Genomic DNA, 20,430 nt, shown 5'->3' on the forward strand with positions numbered 1-20,430 from the left:
TTGTTTCTAAATTTACCCTGTTAATGTCACAGAGCATAAGGAAAACCAGCAACAGTGCACTGGCATTTTGGGCAGCAGTGATGTGGGAGTGGTGCAGGGTGGCCATGCCTGGCTGGCTGGTGCTCCGTGTTTGCTCCTCTCTCTGTTTAATTCCCAAGGCTGTCGGGACACCTGTGTGTGTCTGCCCCACAGGTACCCCTGCCCCGGGGACCTGGCAGCTGGCTCAGGCTCTGACCTTGTCAGAACTTTTGAAGCACCAAGAAGGGCAGTGGAGCAGTGCAGGGAGCTTGCAGTGGAGTGCAGGATGTGGCCTTTCCATAGGCAGGTGGGCTTATGGGGGTGGAAGCTCCTTCCAGGTGTCAGGGAGGCCTCCCTCAGCTTTCATTAGCACACAGGCTGTTGTCAGTCTCCTGTGAGCAGTTTGCAAACCTTTGCAAAATCTGGATACAGGCGTTGGTCTGCCCAGAGTCGTATGTCTGTCTGCCTGGTGCTGTCAGAGAGCTTCTTCTCTGCCACCAGCAATAACCTTCTCACAGGGCAGGGTAAGGCCAGATCTGTAACTGCCTTCAAGAATAACCATTAAATGTAAGAAATTATCTATGATGCCATAATTACAGGCGCATTTGCAAAAAATGTAATTCTTCTCAGTAGGATAGGGCTGTAAAATGGATGTAAACTATCTGGACAGCTTCTCCTTACACCCCCAGGTATCCCCCAGCTTCTCTCAACTGGTGTTGCTCACGTGGATCTGCTGTTGGGAGTGTGATTTGGCTTGTTCTGACAGACCCAAGATCAGATTTCCTGTGTATGACCTAAATGGCAGCTCGGTTCCCTGGGTTTGTCTTTGAGCCTTTTTGGGAAGCCCCAGTGCTTGCAAGTTCTTTGTGTCCTGACACGATGCAAATTCAGCATCAGGTTTGCTGCAAAGTAGGTCTCGATGCAGCCACGTTTTCAGGCGTTGAGCTCAAGCAGAGCCATATGGAACTGTCAGATCCATGTCCTACATACCTGGATTCCTTCCTGGAGCTGATTCTGAGGGGCTCGTTTGGTACCTCAGGATGTGGTACACACCTGCCTGCAGGTAAGCTCTTAGTTGGTGTGTTGGCTCTGAGCGCATGGAGGTGTTTGCCCAGGTGGCCCCAGCACCATCCAGTAGTGATGTTCTTGCTTAGAGTGTGTTGGTTTGTCCTTGATGGGGAATGTCCCTTGGGTCACACAGTCCTTCTCTATAGGCACATGAATGTCCAGGTGTTACAGTCACTGGTTTGACTGATGAGGTGGGGTCCAAGGAGTGACCCTTTGGACTGCACAGGAGGGACACACTGCATTGGACTGGGAGGCTCCAGGCTGGGCTGTGCCCTGTGCTGGACTTGTGCTCCCCACACTGGCACCAGGAGCACCAGGGGTGTCCTCATGGGTGCCCTCTGGGTGCTGGACATGAAATGGGGAAAGAGACAGATGGGATGCAAAAAAGGTACCTGATTCTTCTGCTGGAGCTTCTGCTTCTTTTGGAGTTATCACTTAATATCGTTTGAAACTCATCCCTTTCCTGTTGGTGCCCCTGACACCGAGGCTGTCCCAGTGCAGTGCCATGGCTGCCCACCAGGCCCCAAACCTGTGTGTGTCCAGCCTCAGCAGTCGGAGTTGCCTCGGGTGGTGTTTGGGATCAGTGTGCCCTGAGGTGGGTGACACACACAAATCCTCCTGGTTTTTCCCTCTGGAGCCCAGTGGCCTCCATGGCACAGCATGACCAGCGAGTCAGCACCAGGGAGGTGGTTTGGGTGCCAGGGATGCACAGACCTGGTGACCTGGCTGAGACCTGCCCCTAATTAAAGCACCCTGTTTGGTGGGCAGCGAGACACCGTTAAGTGGCACTGGAGGCTGCTTGGGTGACACTAATTACTGGCAGTTACTTAAAAAGCAATTCGAGGACAGCTCTGAGGGACACGAGTGGGGGTGTGGGGTGGCTTCCTCTGATGCTCTTGTTGCCTGTTCTGTCTGTAACCCCCCTGTCTGCACTCTGGCTCTCCCATCCCCGAGGGAACTCGTGATGTGCCCGAGGCGCCGGCAGCCGCTCCCGGTGCCCGGCCGTGGTCATTCATCACCCAGCCTCGCCACCCTCCTCTGCCATCCCTCCAGCCACCACATCCACCACCCACCACATCTATTCTGTTTCCGCTGCAAATCTATATCAGCAAATGAGCAAAATAAATGTTGCTTGTTTGTTTTGACAATTACAGTACAGATTTAATTACGCTCCTTCTTCCGCATGTGCTGCTGAACGTCACGTGGTGTCTTGGGTGTAAACAAAGATGTTCTGCTAATGTGAGATGTGGTTATTAAAGACACGCCGTCAGGCTGCAGCCTCATCTCCCAGCCAGTCAGCTGGAGCCCCAGCTTCCAGCACCTGTGTTCTTGTCTCCATGTGCTGCCCCTGAGGATGAGGCAGGTGCTGAGCAGAGACATCACCGAGAGCGACTGGGGGAACTGTGGGGAAGTGAATAAGGAAACAGAAAAGTAGGAAAAGTGAGAAACCCACCACTGTGCCTTCAATTATTTTGAGGCAGCAGCTTCAGGTGTCAGCAGGAATACAATATTTCAGTCTCAAAGTGAGTTCTCTGTTCAAAACAGTGGTGATCCTCAATTGTCACTGTGAAAAGGGCCCGATTTTCCTGCTCATCACTTACTGCCTTTGAAGGATCTGTCTTAAAGCCTAAGCCTATTGTGTCATGTGAAAGCAGCTGTAGCATTGTCTGGTAATGGTAAATTGGCAATGACTTTGCATTTCATAAGTAGTCAACAAGGAGTCACTTACAATGTGCATGTCTCTCAAACCCCACTGAAATGTGCAGCACACATTTGACATTATTAATTAAAAACAGGAACTTCAAATGCTCTTGTGCAACAGTTCCTATTTCCCCTCACTCTGTTGGGCCATTGACAGGGATAAGGGTGCATTAAGGCAAGGGTTTGAATTTCTTTCTGAAAAATGCTTTGGGACTCCAGGGTGATTCAGGGGGGCATAAGAGCCCATCGAGTGTGTTTCAGATCCATCAGCCCTCATCCCTAAGGCTCCCAGCCAGGACTCTGTGGGCTTCCCCCACTCCTGGTGAAGGTTGCTCCCTCAATTAAGTCTTGTTAGAAAATCTCTCAAGGAGGTAATTCGAGGGAGAAATTATTTTTGGAGATTCTTGTCAAATGACAGGGAGCTTTTAATTAAATGAGTGTCCATTACTTAGTGGCAGTTATGGAGAGAAAATCCTTTCTTCTGAGAGAGGCAAAGTTCCAGTTTCCTAAGGACAATTTGCTTTTTAAAATAATAAGGCAAAGATGGCTTATTCTACTCCAGAACTGAAGCCTGAAAGAAATGAGTCTGTCTTTGGAGGGGTTTAATTTGGCAAGAGAAAGGCACTGGTGGTGTCTCTGTGCCCGTGTGTGCTGTGAGAGCAACCCCACCACAGAACTGGCTGTCGTGGCTTCTCCCCATCGTGGCATGGACTCCATGGGCTGTTCATCCCCAGCCATTGGTGGCAGTGCCCCAGCCCTTGCTGGGGGTTTGCTGCTCATCCCCAGCCATTCAGAGCATTTCCCAGTGTTTTCCAATGGGCCTGGAAATGAGCTGTGCCACCAGAGAGGTGTGAGGAGGCTGATGGTGGGAGGCTGCAGACCTGGGCTGGGGGAGCTGTGCAGGTTTGAGCTCCATCAGCTGGTCCATGGCTCATCCCAGCCCTAATCCCACCTCACTGCAGAGCCTGGTTTAGCAATGAGTGAGAAAACATGGCCCAGTCTCCCTGGTTTAGAACCAAGGGAGTGTTTTTGAGATTTGCCTTATGTCTTTTGGGTATTTTTATCATCTTCCTCATTCGAACGGTCTCAGCTGAGTCATCTCATCCCTAGTTTAGATTTATGCTCCTTCTACACCCACTCCAGCAGGACCTGGATCCTCCCAGCACAGCCTGCTCTGGCCTCACTGGAGTCATGCTAGTCTGGCATTAAATTATATGGGCACTGGGTTGAGGAGTTATGAATATTGATATATTTTACTTAGCAGCCTTCTGCTTTTAATGAGTGTCCATAAAACAGTAATTCATAATTTATCATGAATAAAGACAATAGATTAGGTTGCAATTTAATTATTGCTTATTTTTGTTGCTGTTGTGGGGTTTGTGTAGCAAAATACAGACAGGAAGAGGAACCTTCCCTAAATCCAACCCTTCTGGTGCACAGTGGATTAAGGTAACAACTGTACCCCCTCCAATGGTGCTGCTCACAGCAGAAAATAACAGGACTCAGGGCTTAGTAGGAGCCTTGTCTGGTTTTGAAATGCCAATAATTACTATTCTGATACCCCGGTAACAGAGACTCAGGGATTCACTAACACAGATTTATGGCATTTCTTGTGCTTGCATTGACTGGTGATCTGTGCCAGGGCAGGAGGACAGAGCCTCCACTTGTGCCAGGTGTAAAACAGGATCCATGCAGCTATTCCCCCAAAGGACAGCAAAGCAGTGGAAAGGATTCAGAGGTTTATTTCAGAGGTGAGGATGCTGCAGACTCACAGATCCCCTGGTGCTGTATGGCAGGACCAGCCCCAGAGCCTCGTTCAGGCAGGAAAACTTCCTTAGCGAAAACTGCCTCCAAGGTCGCAATATCTTCTGGAAAAGAGCTATTCACCCCTCAGGAGAGGGTCAGGTTGGACACTGGAAGAATTTCTTTATGGAAAGAGTTGTCAGACATTGGAAGGGGTTGCCCAGGGAGGTGCTGGAGTCTCCGAGCCTGGAAGTGTCCAAGGAATGACTGGATGTGGCACTCAGGGTTCTGGTCTAGTTGACAAGGCAGGAATCAGTGACAGGTTGGAGATCTTGGAGGTATTTTCCAGCCTCAGTGATTCTGTGATTCTCCTTCCACAGCCACTTGGGTTCTGCTTATTTAATGAACAACCCCCCTCCAAGTGGGGACAATGGACAGCTGCTCCACTCGTTTTATTCCAAATGGTGAATATTGTATTTATGAGAGAGAGATCCAAATATGGTCCATCTGGTACGAGTTACTCAGCTGTTCACTTCACAGAGAAGAGAACGTTTCTGGGTCTCTCCCGTGATGTTCACATGAAGAGCTGAGCCTTTTTAAAGCTGTTTAATGTTTTTCTTTGCAGAGGGGTTGCTTATACATGAGAAATCCCTTTAAAGCATGTGCTGTGTGTTCCCAGAACCCCAGGGTGTGCCAGGGTGTGCCAGGGTGCTGGGTCTGGCTGGGGCTCACCTGAGCTGCCTGTGCTGTCTGTGGGCCGTGGGGGCTCAGTGGAGCTCCCTCTCCCACTGTTCCCACTGCTCCGGTGGGAGCACCAGTTCAACACCTCTCTTCCACTCACTGTGTTGTAGTGGGAAGTTGCCAGATGTGTTGAAATTGGGTAAAATGGGGCAGATCATCGTGCTGTGAGCGGGGTTGGGCTCAGGGTGGCTGTGCGTGCCATTGCTGCTCCCACCAGCTCCCTGGGAAGGTGGTGGCTGATCCCAGGCGATGCCAGGGGGTCTGAAGCTGTTCCCTGCTGTCTCCTCGGTGGGCTGTGCCACCCTCTGAATGCCTGGCAGCTCCTCTGGGCTCAGCTGAAGTTCGGACACCGTGGTTAGAGCTGGATGGCAGAAAAAGCTTTAGGAAGTGGAGGAGGAGTTTGCCAGAGACTTTAATTTTGCATTGAGCCTAAGGGAAGTGAAAGGAGTCAGACACACTCAGGAGAGAGACAGGAACTGTTCAGAAATATCGTCCCATCTTTCCCTCTGAAAGCATTGAGAGTTTCTGATTGATTTCAGGGGAAGCAGCACTGGAGAGTGAAATGAAGGAAGTCGCAGAAGATGCAGTAGGTCAGAGATGAGATAGTTTAAAGCACTGGTGAGCTGAGAGTTGCTAAGAATAGATGAGACAGAGACAGAGCACAGTGTCAGGCAGTCTGGGGGGTGCTCCTGCCCATGGGGCATCTCTGGCCATGGCAGCAGCAGCAGTGCTGGGGGACTGGGAGGAAACTACTTAGGGAGCAGCTCTGCAAGAGTAGAAGGTGTGCCTGGAACTGTGAGGGGTTGGATGCACAGTGAAACCTTGACATGGTGTCTGCTTGGGGAGGCACTCGAGCTGGATCCTGCCCAGTGCCCAGGAAGGTGGTCAGGAGCCATGGGACAGTACCAGAGGGAGGGAGGGAACACTTTTCCATCTGGGGGACGAGGCTGGTGTCTCTGGAGAGCGTGGTGCTGACCCACCAAGGTGGGGAGTGGTGCCCACAGTGCCAGGGGGGACACAGGAACAGCTGCCCCGTGGGGGGCTGAGATCACTCCGTAGCCTCAACCCCTTTCATCTCTGCACTTGGCAGGGAACTTCCCTGGTTTTGAAACTCCAATAACCATTATTCTGATACCCTGGGGATAGAGTCGGGGATTCACTGACACAGACTTAGGGAATTTTTGGAGCTTGCACTGACTGACAATCTGTTAATATTTTTTGAATTAGTTTGTGTTGACTGCATGGCACATTCTTTCCATATGAACATTCCTATTCTGTACTGGTTTTGAGGTGATGCTGGCCAAAGCCCTTGGGTTGGGTTGATGGTGAGACGTGTTGCTTCACATCTCCAGGTCTTCCACAGTGCTGGGTTACAGACTCCCCGTATCGTTGGGTTTCCCTTTGGGCTCAGGAGGCATCACCAGCAGTTCCTAACCCCCTGCACTGTAATTAGTAGGGCTTCTGGCCATGCAGAGCTGTGAGACCACAGGGTCTCCTCCTGATAGACATGCCCAGCTAGGAAAGCAAAAACCTCTGCAGGTACATCTGCAACTTAATGCTTGTCTATAAAATATTTATTATTCCATTTCGGAAACTAATGTTACTGAAAAATTATTTTTTAAGAATTCTTGATCATCTCAATTAGAAAAACAATTTCAGCACACTTAGAAATGCATAGCATAAACAGGAATAAAAGCCTTTGGTTTGCTCTGTGCTGCCTGGTGGGACATGTGCTCCCAGCAACTGCTGCAATTGCCATTTCCGTAACACACACACACACACACACACATTAAACTTTGATTCATGTCTCTGACATCTACAAAATTGCTCCTAACAAAAGGAACATTATAGTCCTGCTATGAAATGCAGGCTTGGTCTGGCCACATTTTGGATAATTCTACCCTATTCTTTAGAAAATTGGTTTTATTACTGATAATTAGGCTAAAAGGAAGGCTGTTTAATCCTGGACAACCCAACTTTCTGGGACATTAAGTTCTAATGGGCAGATATAAACTGGTCTTTATAGATGAGTCTGACATCATCTGGCTGCTTATTAACTATTAAACCTTGTTTCAGTAATTCTCTTGGCAGCTCTGTGTGTGTTGCCATAGTTTCTTTGTTAACAGAGCAAGACATTAATGTGTTTTGAGTTCTTCTTGCCCAAAAGACATAAAAAAACACCTTATGTCTAAAGATGCAGACTGGAATCTGTTCCAAGCAGTGGCAGAGCTGGTGTCCCACCCTGCAGCTCTGCAGCTGGTGGCACATGGGGGGTGGGTGGCACTGCTGGGACGGTGCTGGAACCCCCCTCGTGTTGTCTGGGCTTTGCACACCTTGGGCACGAGGAAGGAAATGCAGGGTGTGCTTCAGGCAGTGCCAGGGCCACCACAGTAGAGATTCTGGATGCTGTGAGGGATGTGTGGCTGGGGACACTTGGGGACACCTGGGGACACTTGGGGACACCTGGGGACAGGGTTCCTGGGCAGGATGGGGCTCTGTGGGCACCTGCCTCAGGTACCATTGCCCATTTTTGACCTGGGAGATGAGTTGTGCCCTTTTCATCCCCTTCTCCTCACTGGCCACCAACACCTCCTCTGGAGCCATTGTGGGAGGGGACCGTGGTCAGTGTGACCTGCACAGCCACACCAGCCTGGCCCGGACTTTTGGAGGACTTTCACTGTGGGATGGATCAAACCTGGAAGATAAATAGGCTGAAATCAATCCCGTCTCGCAGCTGACAGTCATCAGCTTCATCCTGGACTCACTGAGGGAAAATCTGTGGGAGATCTGTGCAGTACTGAAAGGCTTTTGTGAGTAATTACAGGCTTAAGGGAAATTGTAGCATTGGATAGTGACAAGTGGTATTTATTCCATATTTTGTTTGATACTGTAAATTGCATATTTATTTAAAAAAAGAAGCAGGCACTAACTGGACCAGCGTCTCCTCCGGCACCAGGAGTGTGGCACAGCTGCATCTGGGCTCCCCCACTCCTGCTGGAGCCAGTGGAGTCAGCCAGCAATTAACACAGCAATTCTAAAAGGAAAAACAAATGCCTACGTATATGCAAAGTCAGCCTTGGTTTGCTCAGAGCAGCTGGGAAGGGCCTTTCGGGGAGAGGTTCCTGTCTGGGGATGATTCAGTGTCAGCACTTGGTTCCGTTACCCTTGGAGATGCTCTGTAGGAATTCCAAGCAGGTAGCTGAGACATCCATACTGTTTCCAGAAGGCTGGAATGTTGCTCTGCTGGGATGCTGGGTGGGCTTTGGGCCTCTCTGTGGGGATGAGGCAGCTCTTTGCTGGGCAGGTGTGTGGTCAGGAGCCAGCACGGGCTGGGTCGGAGAAGAGGAGGAATCACTTAAGGCACTGAGATTCTCCTCTTCTTGGAGCAATGTTGAGACCAGACTCTGATTTCATAGGGTGTTTTGGTTTCCTCTGGAATTTCTCCTCACTTTCTAAGCCGTGGAATGGTGCAGCTGGATGGTGGAGGGTGCAGCACAGGGAGGGGTGGGAGGGAGAGGCAGGATTTGCTCAGTGTGCAGCAGGTTGTGATCCCCAGCACCAGGCACTGACAGGCTTCATCCTGGGCTGGGATAAGCACAGCTTGAGGGATAACAGCTTAAATACCTTCTGGAAAAGCAGCACATGAAGAGGATGAAAAAGCAAGAAAAAGCAGGGAATTTCTGGAAATTCAGGAGTTCTTTTCCCCCCCCCCATGAGTCTCGTTTGTGCTGGGATGAAGCTGTGGCAGGACACTGGTTTTAGAGCTGGAAGGGCAAAGCAGGCTGTGAGCTCACAGCTTTTCCAGTGGGGTGTTTGTACGTGCCTGTCAGACACTGAATCTCCATTACCACAGGCAGGAGATTTGGCCCCTCCCCTGGCAACGAATCCCTTTCTCCTGGTGATCAATTATGGTGTGAATGTACATATTCTCCACTGCATGGAGATATATATATCCATTATAGTGACTTTTTGACTATTCCTGGATACTAGTAAGCTAATTTAGGAAACATTTAATCTTCCTCTCTCTGTTTCTCGATCAGAAGGAAGCAGATTTTGAGCAGTTTCTTTTCCCCCAGGAGATAGAAAAGTAGTATTTGCCTTTAGGGAATAAGGAGAGAACACTTTCTGTTCATTAAGTGTAACTGGAAAGTGCTCGAGATGTCAAATGTGAAAAAAGAGGCTGAGAGAAGGGAAAGGTTTTGATTTTATTCAATTGACTGTACAGTTTATCAGAAATTTGCTGAATTTGATAATTCTCAGTGCTGTTCATAGTGAGATGCACGACAGAAGATGTGGCCAAGCCTCAGGGAAAGCAGACGGAGTATGAGGAATTGGAGGAGGGATTTGTGGCAGTGTCCCAGGAAGGTGAGCAAACTGGATGGTGCATCACCTCTCCTCAGTGAAGAAGATTTTATTGGTAGGAACAGCCCCCAGTACTGCCCCACCAGCTCTTCGAGATTGTCTCCCCCTCTCCTTGTTTCCCTTCTGGGTATTTGTACTAGTTTGAGCAAAGGCAGGACTTCATTTTGGGTATTTTAGTTATATTTATGACACTTCATAGGAGATTAATCCTTTATCTACTTGGGTGCTTTTGGCATCAGTTAGGTGCTGGGTTTGGGGTTTTTCTGTCTTTGGGTGTGAGTCTCACTGTGCACTGTCCCCCAGACAAACATGGTTCCTGCCTCCAGGCTGGAGTGGCTGCTGGGTGACAGTGAGAACTCAGAAGTTGACAGTGGTGTTGTGTTTAATCAGTCTTGTTGGCTTATAATGAGGATGGGGCAGCCTGTGCTGGGAGAGGGACACCAGCCCCCTGCCTGGGCTGCCCTGGCTTTTGGGGGTACCTTTAAATGACAGTGTGCAGGTGGTTTGTGTGCAGCTGCCTCAGAGGGACGTGGTCATGTGAGGAGCTGCTGGAAATCCAGCACATCAGCAGACACATAATCTGGAAGATAAGTCACGGTGACACGGAGCTGGGATCACATCAGCTCCAGATGGCACAAGCTGCTTGTCTGTCATTGCTACACCCATGGTGGCTGTTTCCTGATAAATCTGCCTTTTGGCTTTGCCGTGGCCTCCATGCCATGAGGGCTGGGAAAGGGGCCACAGCCTCCCTGCCCTGCTCTGCTGGCACCAGGCTCTGCTTGGAGTTGGCTCCTCTCCCCTGGGATGTGGTGTCTTGGGGCAGCCCTCCCACCTGGCCACAGGGATGCTGGGCATCTCCTCCCTCACACACGGCCATGCTCCCCCTGGGCATGGTGATCCTGGGCATCTCCCTCACACACAGAGCAATCCTGGGCATCTCCTCCCTCATACATGGCCATGCTCCTCCGGACATGGTGACCCTGGGCATCTCCCTCACACAGAGAGCAATCCTGGGCATCTCCTCCCTCACACACAGCCATGCTGCCCCTGGGCATGGTGACCCTGGGCATCTCCCTCACACACAGAGCAATCCTGGGCATCTCCTCCCTCACACATGGCCATGCTCCTCCGGACATGGTGACCCTGGGCATAGAAGTAGTTCCTTTTTTTCCCCAGAAATAAAATTGCACAACTCTGTTTACAGGGATTAACATCATATATTCACATATACATTCTGAGCATTAAGAAGATCCTTATTTTCCATTTGAGTGTTATTGCCAGGACGTTTCATTGTGCCAGTTCTGAGATGATCGAGTGCCCCTGGCTTGGTTTTCCCTGTAACACCCAGTGGTGATGGCAGAGCCCTGGGCACATTCTGTGCCAGACCAGCTGTCGCTGGCAGGGGCCAACACCTTTGTGGGAAGCAGGAGTGAGCCTTAAATAATTATTAAACAAGAAGGGGGCTAATATGATAATGAATAGTTTGGCTGGCTCTGTGCAGGGATGTGGCAGTGTCACCTGCTGTGGCAGAGCCATTTCTCTAAGAACACTCGATCCTTTTGCAGCTTGACATGTTACATTTTCCAACTTTGCCTTGCTAGTGTAGAAAAGTGGAAAGAGGTTTACATGGATTAATCCATCTCAATCAGGATGTTTCCAGCAGGAGCTGAGTGCCAGTTTGTCATAGTAGTTGAGTGGGAGGAAAGAAATGTGAATTTGTAAGTGAAACAAAACAGGAGAGGAGGAATAAGTACAGGTGGGCGATGGGGAAGGAGGGACAGGAGAGTTCAACTTCAGGATCTGGCATAACCTGTGTTCTCCTTTTGTGTGTGATTCTGTGGTCATGTCATCTAATAATTCCACATGATGTGAATTCTCTGCTTTGAGAAATGACAGAAACACAGATCTCCCCAAAATCTGGGTGTCCCATTGGATGGGATCCTGTGGGATCCCTGCTGAGAGGTCCATGTCAGCTGGCAGGAGGGGTTCTGGGGTTCATACCTCAGAATCAGAGGCCTTGTTATGGGGCATTTATTTTCTTTCTCCTAAGTGTTATCATAAGGGATTTTGATAGCACTTATCAAAAAGTGGGGGGTGATAAAAATGTGGGGGGTGATAAAAATGGAAAATCCTGTTGGCACAAATGCTGGGCAGCAGGTTTGGCTGCCAGGAGGAGGAGAGGGCTGGGCTGGCTGAGGGGCAGCACAGCAGTCTGTGGGTGCTCCTCTGCCCCTGCACAGGAGCAGAAAGCTGGGACTGTGGCCAGGATGCCGGTGGGTGCACAGCTGCTGGGTGGTCCCCTGAGTGTGGAGTCATGCATGTCTTGATGCAAAGTTATTGATTTAAAGTATTTCTTTTTGCAGTTCCTCAGAGCAGGATTCCCTAAGGCCATTCCCAAATGGGCATTGTTGGTACCATAATCACACAGCCCAGGGTTCAACAAACAACTTCCCCAGCTCTTGGGCCCATGCAGGTCCTGCCTTGCTTCTCTCAGTAGCTCCAGCCTTGCAGATGTTTGTTCACAGGGGCTGTCAGTCCATGGTCAGGCAGATGTGTCTGCTGAGCCTCCAGGAGCAGAGGTGGCTCTGGGGGGTGGGGGACTGTGTGCCCACTGTCTGTGTCGTGTCCCATGTGCCCACTGTCCGTGTCCTGTCCCATGTGCCTGCCCACTGTCTGTGTCGTGTCCCATGTGCCCACTGTCTGTGTCATGTCCCATGTGCCCACTGTCTGTGTCCTGTCCCATGTGCCCACTGTCTGTGTCCTGTCCCGTGTGCCCACTGTCTGTGTCGTGTCCCATGTGCCCACTGTCTGTGTCGTGTCCCATGTGCCCACTATCGGTGTCTTGTCCCATGTGCCCACTGTCTGTGTCGTGCCCCGTGTGCCCACTGTCTGTGTCGTGTCCCATGTGCCCACTGTCTGTGTCTTGTCCCGTGTGCCCCCTGCTGTGTCGTGTCCCATGTGCCCACTGTCTGTGTTGTGTCCCATGTGCCCACTGTCTGTGTCGTGTCCCATGTGCCCACTGTCTGTGTCGTGTCCCGTGTGCCCACTGTCTGTGTCCTGTCCCGTGTGCCCACTGTCTGTGTCTTGTCCCATGTGCCCACTGTCTGTGTCGTGTCCCATGTGCCCACTGTCCGTGTCCTGTCCCGTGTGCCCACTGTCTGTGTCGTGTCCCGTGTGTCCACTGTGTCGTGTCCCGTGTGCCCACTGTCCGTGTCCTGTCCCGTGTGCCCACTGTCCGTGTCCTGTCCCGTGTGCCCACTCTGTGTCTTGTCCCGTGTGCCCACTGTCTGTGTCTTGTCCCATGTGCCCACTGTCTGTGTCGTGTCCCATGTGCCCACTGTCCGTGTCCTGTCCCGTGTGCCCACTGTCTGTGTCGTGTCCCGTGTGTCCACTGTGTCGTGTCCCGTGTGCCCACTGTCCGTGTCCTGTCCCGTGTGCCCACTGTCCGTGTCCTGTCCCGTGTGCCCACTCTGTGTCTTGTCCCGTGTGCCCACTGTCTGTGTCGTGCCCCGTGTGCCCACTGTCTGTGTCTTGTCCCGTGTGCCCCCTGCTGTGTCCTGTCCCATGTGCCCACTGTCTGTGTCGTGTCCCATGTGCCCACTGTCAGTGTCGTGTCCCATGTGCCCACTGTCCGTGTCCTGTCCCGTGTGCCCACTCTGTGTCTTGTCCCGTGTGCCCACTGTCTGTGTCGTGCCCCGTGTGCCCACTGTCTGTGTCTTGTCCCGTGTGCCCCCTGCTGTGTCCTGTCCCATGTGCCCACTGTCTGTGTCGTGTCCCATGTGCCCACTGTCTGTGTCGTGTCCCGTGTGCCCCAGTGGGACACACTGTCCGGGCACTGGCACAGGGTGCTCAGAGCCCAGCCCAGCCCTTGCCAGCTGTGCCTGCCCTGCAGGGCACCTGCTGCTGTGCTCCTGCATCCTCTGGCTGGATCAGAAGGGCCCACGGGAACACTGTGTGGTGTGTTAACATCAGTGTGGAGATTTCACAGTGGGTCAGGGAACATTTCTTCACAGAAACTCTTGTCCTGCCCTGGCACAGCTGCCCGGGGCAGAGGTGGAGTCCCCATCCCTGGAGGGATTTAAAAGCCGTGTGGATTTGGCATTTGGGGACATGGATTAGTGGAGGCTTTGAGGGTGTGATTTGACTCAGTGGTCTCTGGGGGCTTTTCCAACCCTAATTACTCCGTGATTCTCTGAGCAACACTTTTCTGAGCTATTTTCCTTTTCCCCAGCAAACATTATGGGGTTGCTGCAGACTCAGAGGAGCGGGTTGTCTCTCAGAGCCTGTGCTGCACAGTGTGGCTCCTGGAACATTTTGTTTTCAGTTTAGACAACACTGAAAAAGTTGCCCTTGGCCCCCCCAGGAGTCTTAATTAACTCCATCAGTGAATGTGCACTGGTATCATTAAATGTGTGTGGTTGGGTCTAGCTAAGGAGGAAGGAACATCAAAAGCCACCTGACTGCACATAATTAAGTTTAAAGCATGAAGAGTTAATCCTGCTGTGAATTAGAATTTGTGCCATTTCAGTGTGAACTCTGCATTTCTCAGTGTATTTCTCAGTACATGGGTGTTAAAAGTTGGTAGGAATTAGTGTAAGCTGTTATTGAGCCGAACAATGGGAACGAGCTGAACGCTGGAATACGATTGGGAGCAATACTATTCTTAGCACTCGTGTTCCTGAGCTGGTAATGATTGCCTCGACCTGCCACGGGAACAAACGATGCGGTAATTAATCCTCTGCATATGGCAGGGCAGCTGCATTCCGTGAGCAGCATCCCTCTCACTTGGCATGAATCACAAACAAACAGGAGCCTGGAGCGCAGAGTCACGACAAGGGACCGGGGTGTGCTGGGGACTCTGCCATCGAGGGCTGTGGAGCCACTGAGGGGGTGCTGAGCTGTGACACTGGGCCTGGCTTAGGGCAGGTCCCTGGTGCTTAACCAAGCAGAGCACCCTGCTGGTGGTGCCTCCCAGAGCCTTCCTGGGAGGATCCTTGCCTCATTAGAGTCAGTCAGGAAAGCCTCCCAAGAGCCCCTGTGCTGCTCCTGTGGGGGCACAGCCCGAGGGTGTTTGGGGCTGCAGAATGTGCTGTTCATCAGGCAGCACAGAGAGACTGTCAGTGCGATTCACTCTGGGTCAGAGATCGTGCCGGGAGCAGAGCACGGGGCTGGTGGCTGGCTGTGTCCTTGGGGACACTGGACAGGTGCTGTGGCCCCTCCACCCTCCCTTGCACCTGCCATGCCCCCTCCCTCCTCTGCCTGCAGGCTGGGCTTAGATCTTGATTTCACTCTTTTACATCAGTTCTGGTGATCATATTGAACGTTTCCATCCCTGGCAGTGTCCAAGGCCAGGCTGGACAGGGCTTGGAGCCACTTGGGGTAGTGTAAGATGTTTCTACCCATGGCAGGGGATACGACTGGATGAGCTTTAAGGTCCCTTCCAACCCAAACCAGTCTGGAATTCTATGATTCTGTTAAAGGTCTCTTGCTTTGTACTTTGGTTTTGTGTGCCACGTGTTTTCCCTGGGCTGAATCCCGTTCCCAGAGGCTGGAGGCTCCAGGGTGGTCTCTGTGTAATCCAACACTGGCATGTGCCACCTCTGCTGTGCAAAACAGGGAGCACAAGGCTTGAGCAGGGCCCTTGTTCTGTGCTTCCCAGTGAGGAAAACGTGCTGTGGACCCAACAGACAGCAGCAGCCTGGGCATATTCCGTTTTCTGGCTCACAGCTCGCTGGGAAAAGGCCTCAGCAAATTGTGTTTCATTTGGGAATGTGGTAAAACAGAAAATTAAATGTGTCAGCAAAAAGATGTGGAGCTCTTTTTTTAAACCTCATGTTAAAATCTGTTTATTTTGGAGGTATTGGGGTAAAAAAGATGGAAAGAAGGAAAACTACAACCTGCTTCCCCCTTCAAGGCAGGTGTGAACCCTCGAGGCCAAGGGCAGTGGAGTTTGGGCTCCACTCTGGACAGAGTTTTCCCAGGCCAGGCCAGTGGTGTTGGAAAACCAGGGTTGTTCCCTTTGCAGTTATCATTAAAGCTTGCTCAGGTCTGCAGGAACACCAGGCAGAAGTTGGTCTGTTAATGTAGTCACTGGGTGCAGTTTATTAGAAAAGGAAAGTGGGGCCCACGGTGCAGACTGTGGGAGCACCATGAAAGATGCAGACAGTTTAAATTTGGCCCATCCTCACGTGGAGCAGAGCTTAAAAATGGAAACTGGGGAGGGGAGCACATGAAGTGTATGGTAATTCTTCTATGGGATGAGCATGACCTATTTCTGTAAGTCATCCTCGGCTGCCAGCTCTAAGAAATGAAAATGTATTTTCTGAGCAGTGAATAATTTAGCAACTTTGAAGTGATTAACATAGAGGAGAGGCTGGAGCATGGAAGGTATTGTGCTTTTAGAGGGAAATGTGCTCATGGGCAGGACGACACCAGGAACCCTTCTTATCCTTTAAGTCCTGGGAATTCACTCCACGAAGGCTCCTGCTGAGAGAAGATCCAAGATTCAGGCTTGTCTCATGCTCAGGGCTCAGGTGAACTGAAGAGCTGAGGATGGGGAGCACTTTGTAGTGTCACACCCTCAGAGGTGACTTTGTCACAGATCAGTTTTCTTTTAGATTGTGGATTGAAATGATTTAAAGAATTAAGTTGTTGTTTCGTGGTTTGCCAGGTACAGTCAGGACCACAGGGTGAACCAAGCTCATTATTTCTGATACAAACCCTGCATTTATTGCACTGCAAGTTGGAGATGCTCAGTGGAACTATTACTGTGGCATAAATTTGTAAAAAATCTATCCTTGTATTAGATGGGGCTGAACTGTGGTTAATGCTTTGAAACAGAGCCAGAGGGGCTCAGCTCAGCCTGCTCCTTGCCCAGGTGAGTGTGTTTGATGAGCACAGACAGTACTGAAGCTTATACAGAACACCACAGCAGGGCCTTCCCTGCCTGGGCAGCACAGAGCCTGGTGGCTTGGACAGACAGACAGACAGACAGACAGACAGAGGGGCCTGTGCTGCTGCCTCCCAGTGACTGCCCTCTGGAAACTGCAAACCAGGCAATGAGGTTTGGTTGGTGGGGCTGCTTCCCCACAGAGCAGTAAAACCTGTCATTAATTATTTCCCTCCTTGTCTTTCTGAGACAAGGCAGCAGAGCTCCCTGCTGTGTGTGCCCAGGGTAAGCTGGACCCGCTGCCTGGCACTCCCTGCTGTAGCTTTTGCCCCTGGAGCACAGGCTGTGGGATGCTGATCTTTCCCTCCTCTCTTGGGGAATCCATCCCACATCACACCACAGTGGCTGCCACGGGAAAGGCCAAACAGGACACTGGCTGTTGGAGAGGCTCTGTAGGACCAGCTTGTCTGGTCCTCCTGGCCATGGAGGCAGGAGAATGGCAGTGGTGGTGTCCTCAGGATGGGAATCCAGAGGCTCTGGCTCTCCAGCTGGCCTTCAGACACATCCTCCTTCCACTTAAATTTGGGTTTGCATAAGCTCAGCTTCCAGCCCTGCTGGTGTCCTGCTTCCAGAATTCACCCATGGACTTAAATATTTCACAGTTCAGCTGCAGCTCGAGGGTGCAGTGCAGGTTTCCTTCCCTGGTGGGGAGGCTGAGGAATGCTGCAGTATCCATTTTTTATGAGGCAGCAGGTCTGGTGAGGACAGCTGGGCTGGAGGAGCAGCCTCTGCAGCAGGGGATGGGGTGGGATGGGATGGGATGGCTCTGCAGAGCCCCGGCTGGGAGCGGAGCGCTGAGGACTCGGTGCTTTCCCAGCCCTCAGGAGTGTTCTGGCTGATACTGAAACACAAGGAGGTTCTGCTTGGAGTTCAGGAAGGACTTCTCTGAACGGGCTGCAGTGGCATAAACCCTCTCTTGCTAAAAAGCATTTATTGCAGTTAAGTTTAAGGACATGAGCTGTTGGACTGGGTCCCACAAGACTCTGCACACACCCCAGAAAGGGGGAAAAATCCTTCATCACAGTGACTCCTGATTAAATCACTTTCTTTGGTTTTAAAAGACTAAACTGACAGTGGTTAGATTTAAATTGGATATTGGGAAGGAATTCCTGGCTGGGAGGGTGGGCAGGCCCTGGCACAGGTGCCCAGAGCAGCTGTGGCTGCCCCATCCCTGGGAGTGTCCCAGGCCAGGCTGGACAGGGCTTGGAGCACCCTGGGCTGGTGGGAGGTGTCCCTGCCCATGGCAGGGGTGGCACTGGGTGGGCTTTGGGGTCCCTCCAAGCCAATTCCATAATTCTGTGAAATACTGAGTACATCTGGATTTTGCAAAATAACAATAAACAATCCAAATTGAAAATTAGGTGCTTTTCTAAGCAGGGTATTTCACAATCCCCAGAAATCTGTAAGCTGTTTTCCAACACACACAAATTATCTCAGTTTGGGTGTTTTACCTGAAATTCAGATATTTCAGAAGAGAAATGAAAACTTCATTTGAGGTCAAACATTTGATTTGGTGTAATTATTTATTCTTTTTACCTTTTAAAATTAAACTGCAAAGAGGCCTTACTGTGCCAAAAGGTGTTGGCATGACCAGTTTTGAAAACATTCCAGAAGAGACACTTTTACATGTTGTAAACAAATGAACAGGGGAAATTACTTCAGTGTCCTGGTCCAGCCTGCTTGACAATCCTTGTTGGAATCAATTTGTCTAAAACTGCTCAGCTTTACCAAGGTGCTTTCTGTTCACTTTGGGGGTTTCAGCAGTCCCAGCCAAGCCCTGAGCACAGCAGAGCCTCAATCTTTCATGAGGCACCTAAACTTACTCATTTATCATCTCTAACATATGCTGCAGAAACATTAAGTAACATCCAGCAGCTGTTTATTGCTAACCTTGTGCTACTATAAACATGTGCTATAAAGGCTTTTATTTTGTAAATCCATTTTAATTCCTCGAAATAAAACTTTGTAGGCTGTAGAAGTGGGGGGAAAAGGCAAAACCCCAAGTAAAGGCTGGCTCTGGGGTTGCTGCTGTGGGGCAGAAGCTGATTGTCCTTCCACATCAGCCCTTCCCTGTGGGTTCCTGTGCCTGTACCTCTGTGTGGGTCTGCCCTGGGAAACAGCCTGGGCTTTGTCACAGCAGGAACTGGGATCAAACCAGTGTGTTCCTGTTACTCCTGGGAGGGTTCTGAATTATCAGTCCCTTCAGCCCAGATCCCACAGTCCTGTGATCAAACAGCTTCAGCTCTGCCTCAGCCTCAGGGCACTGCAGGAGTTTCACGATTTGCCAGGGAGGTCTTATTCCAGCTGCATATGGAATTTGCCACCCCGGGTTGGTTGTGCCCCAGGAAGCTGCTCCTGGACCAGGGGAAGGTGTGCCCAGGTGTGCTGTGTGCTGGTGTCCAGGCAGCGGCTCTGGAGCCTCCCTGGGGCAGGAGGGTGGGATGGAGGGTGCCCCTGTCCCCTGCCAGCACAGAGCCATGTCCTGCTGTGGGAGGGGGTGTGCTGGTCCCTGAGCACTGCCCTGGTGGGGCCACATGGACACTCCCACAGCTGACCTGGGAGCATTGGTGGGAGTGAGGGGTAAATGTCTGTGTGCCCTTTGCTTCTCCAGCACCACCACTCTGGAATTTGATGGGAAGCTGCTGAACAAACGGTGCCACCATGAGACAGACCCTTTAGCAGGGAGTTCTGCTGAGAGGCAGTGCCCTCCTGGAAACACCAGCTGGACACATGGGAGCACAGGGGACCAGAACTGTCCTTGGAGCTGGTGTGCAGCATTGGTTCCTCGTGTCGGGTGGCTGGGGGGCTCTGGGGGGCACTCATGGGCTGCCCCACAGCCAGCCCCACAGCCAGGGCTCACCCTGAGCTCTGGGAGGCTGAGTGTGTGTGGGGAACTGCCCTGGCTGGGCAGCAGCTTCTGTGTGTGGGCACATCCTCATCTCTGGGGCTTCTGACACTGTGAACTCATTTAGTGCTGGTTAATCTGCACCAGCAAGGGCTCAGTGAGTGGTTAACGAGTGACCTGTTGGCCTCCCTGGGTCGTTGTTGCACAGTTACATGTATTTTTCAGCAGAAATAGCACTTGGGCACACAGGGCACAAGGCACGGGGGGCTGGATTTTCTTTCTCTGGTGCCTCCTGAGCTGGTGGAGATCAGATGAACAGAACACACTCGTTCTCCTTTGGAGAGGCTCCTGGCCAACGTGGTATTTTTTTCACTAATTAGGAATGGTTTCTGGCCAATCCAAACGTTTTTGTACCAAATATCAATAACCCACTATTCCTAAACTGACTTAGCAGTTGCTTTGCATGGTGCATTTGATTCCTTGTGGAGTCGTGAGGATTCATTTTTAATTGTACAATAACTTGCTGTTTTTACACCACTTCAGAGGTGTTTCCTAATAGTATGTTTGAATCCATGGTTTCAAAGGGGTTCATTTATAGCACTGGGCTGGCATTGTACCTTTAATTTCTTTCATTATCTACCAGCATTCACTGGATTCCTGGGGAGTTAATGCTCACTTGAGGTTTCTGTCAGTCATATTAAACTGTATTAACCTTTTCCTTCTCTTAATCTTCTCTGTGGATGTGAATAGGCAAAACAGACCAGCCCCAGACACTGGAGACTGAACATGCTGCCTGGACTTTCTCCAGGGATAGAAAGGAGAGCAGTGGTTTCCTGCACCTCACTGAGCCCCCTGGTTATGGAAAATGGGATGCCTTCTGTTCTCAGGGTTTCAGGCTGCTGAAGGACTGCTGACATCCACCCCATTGCCCTTTGCTCCCTCTCTCCATCAGATATTTCTGCACTTCCCCCCCGGTGCTTTACCTCAACTCCAACCACAAATA

General features: G+C 51.0%; 1 protein-coding gene across 2 annotated transcripts in view; it reads left to right on the forward strand.

Moving 5' to 3' along the window:
- STK32C (serine/threonine kinase 32C) overlaps positions 1–20,430 on the forward strand; it is a 66,893-nt gene that overhangs the window by 13,845 nt on the left and 32,618 nt on the right. The gene's annotated exons all lie outside the window — the stretch shown is intronic.

This window comes from Pithys albifrons, chromosome 9, assembly GCF_047495875.1.
Source record: "Pithys albifrons albifrons isolate INPA30051 chromosome 9, PitAlb_v1, whole genome shotgun sequence".
NCBI lineage: Eukaryota > Metazoa > Chordata > Aves > Passeriformes > Thamnophilidae > Pithys > Pithys albifrons.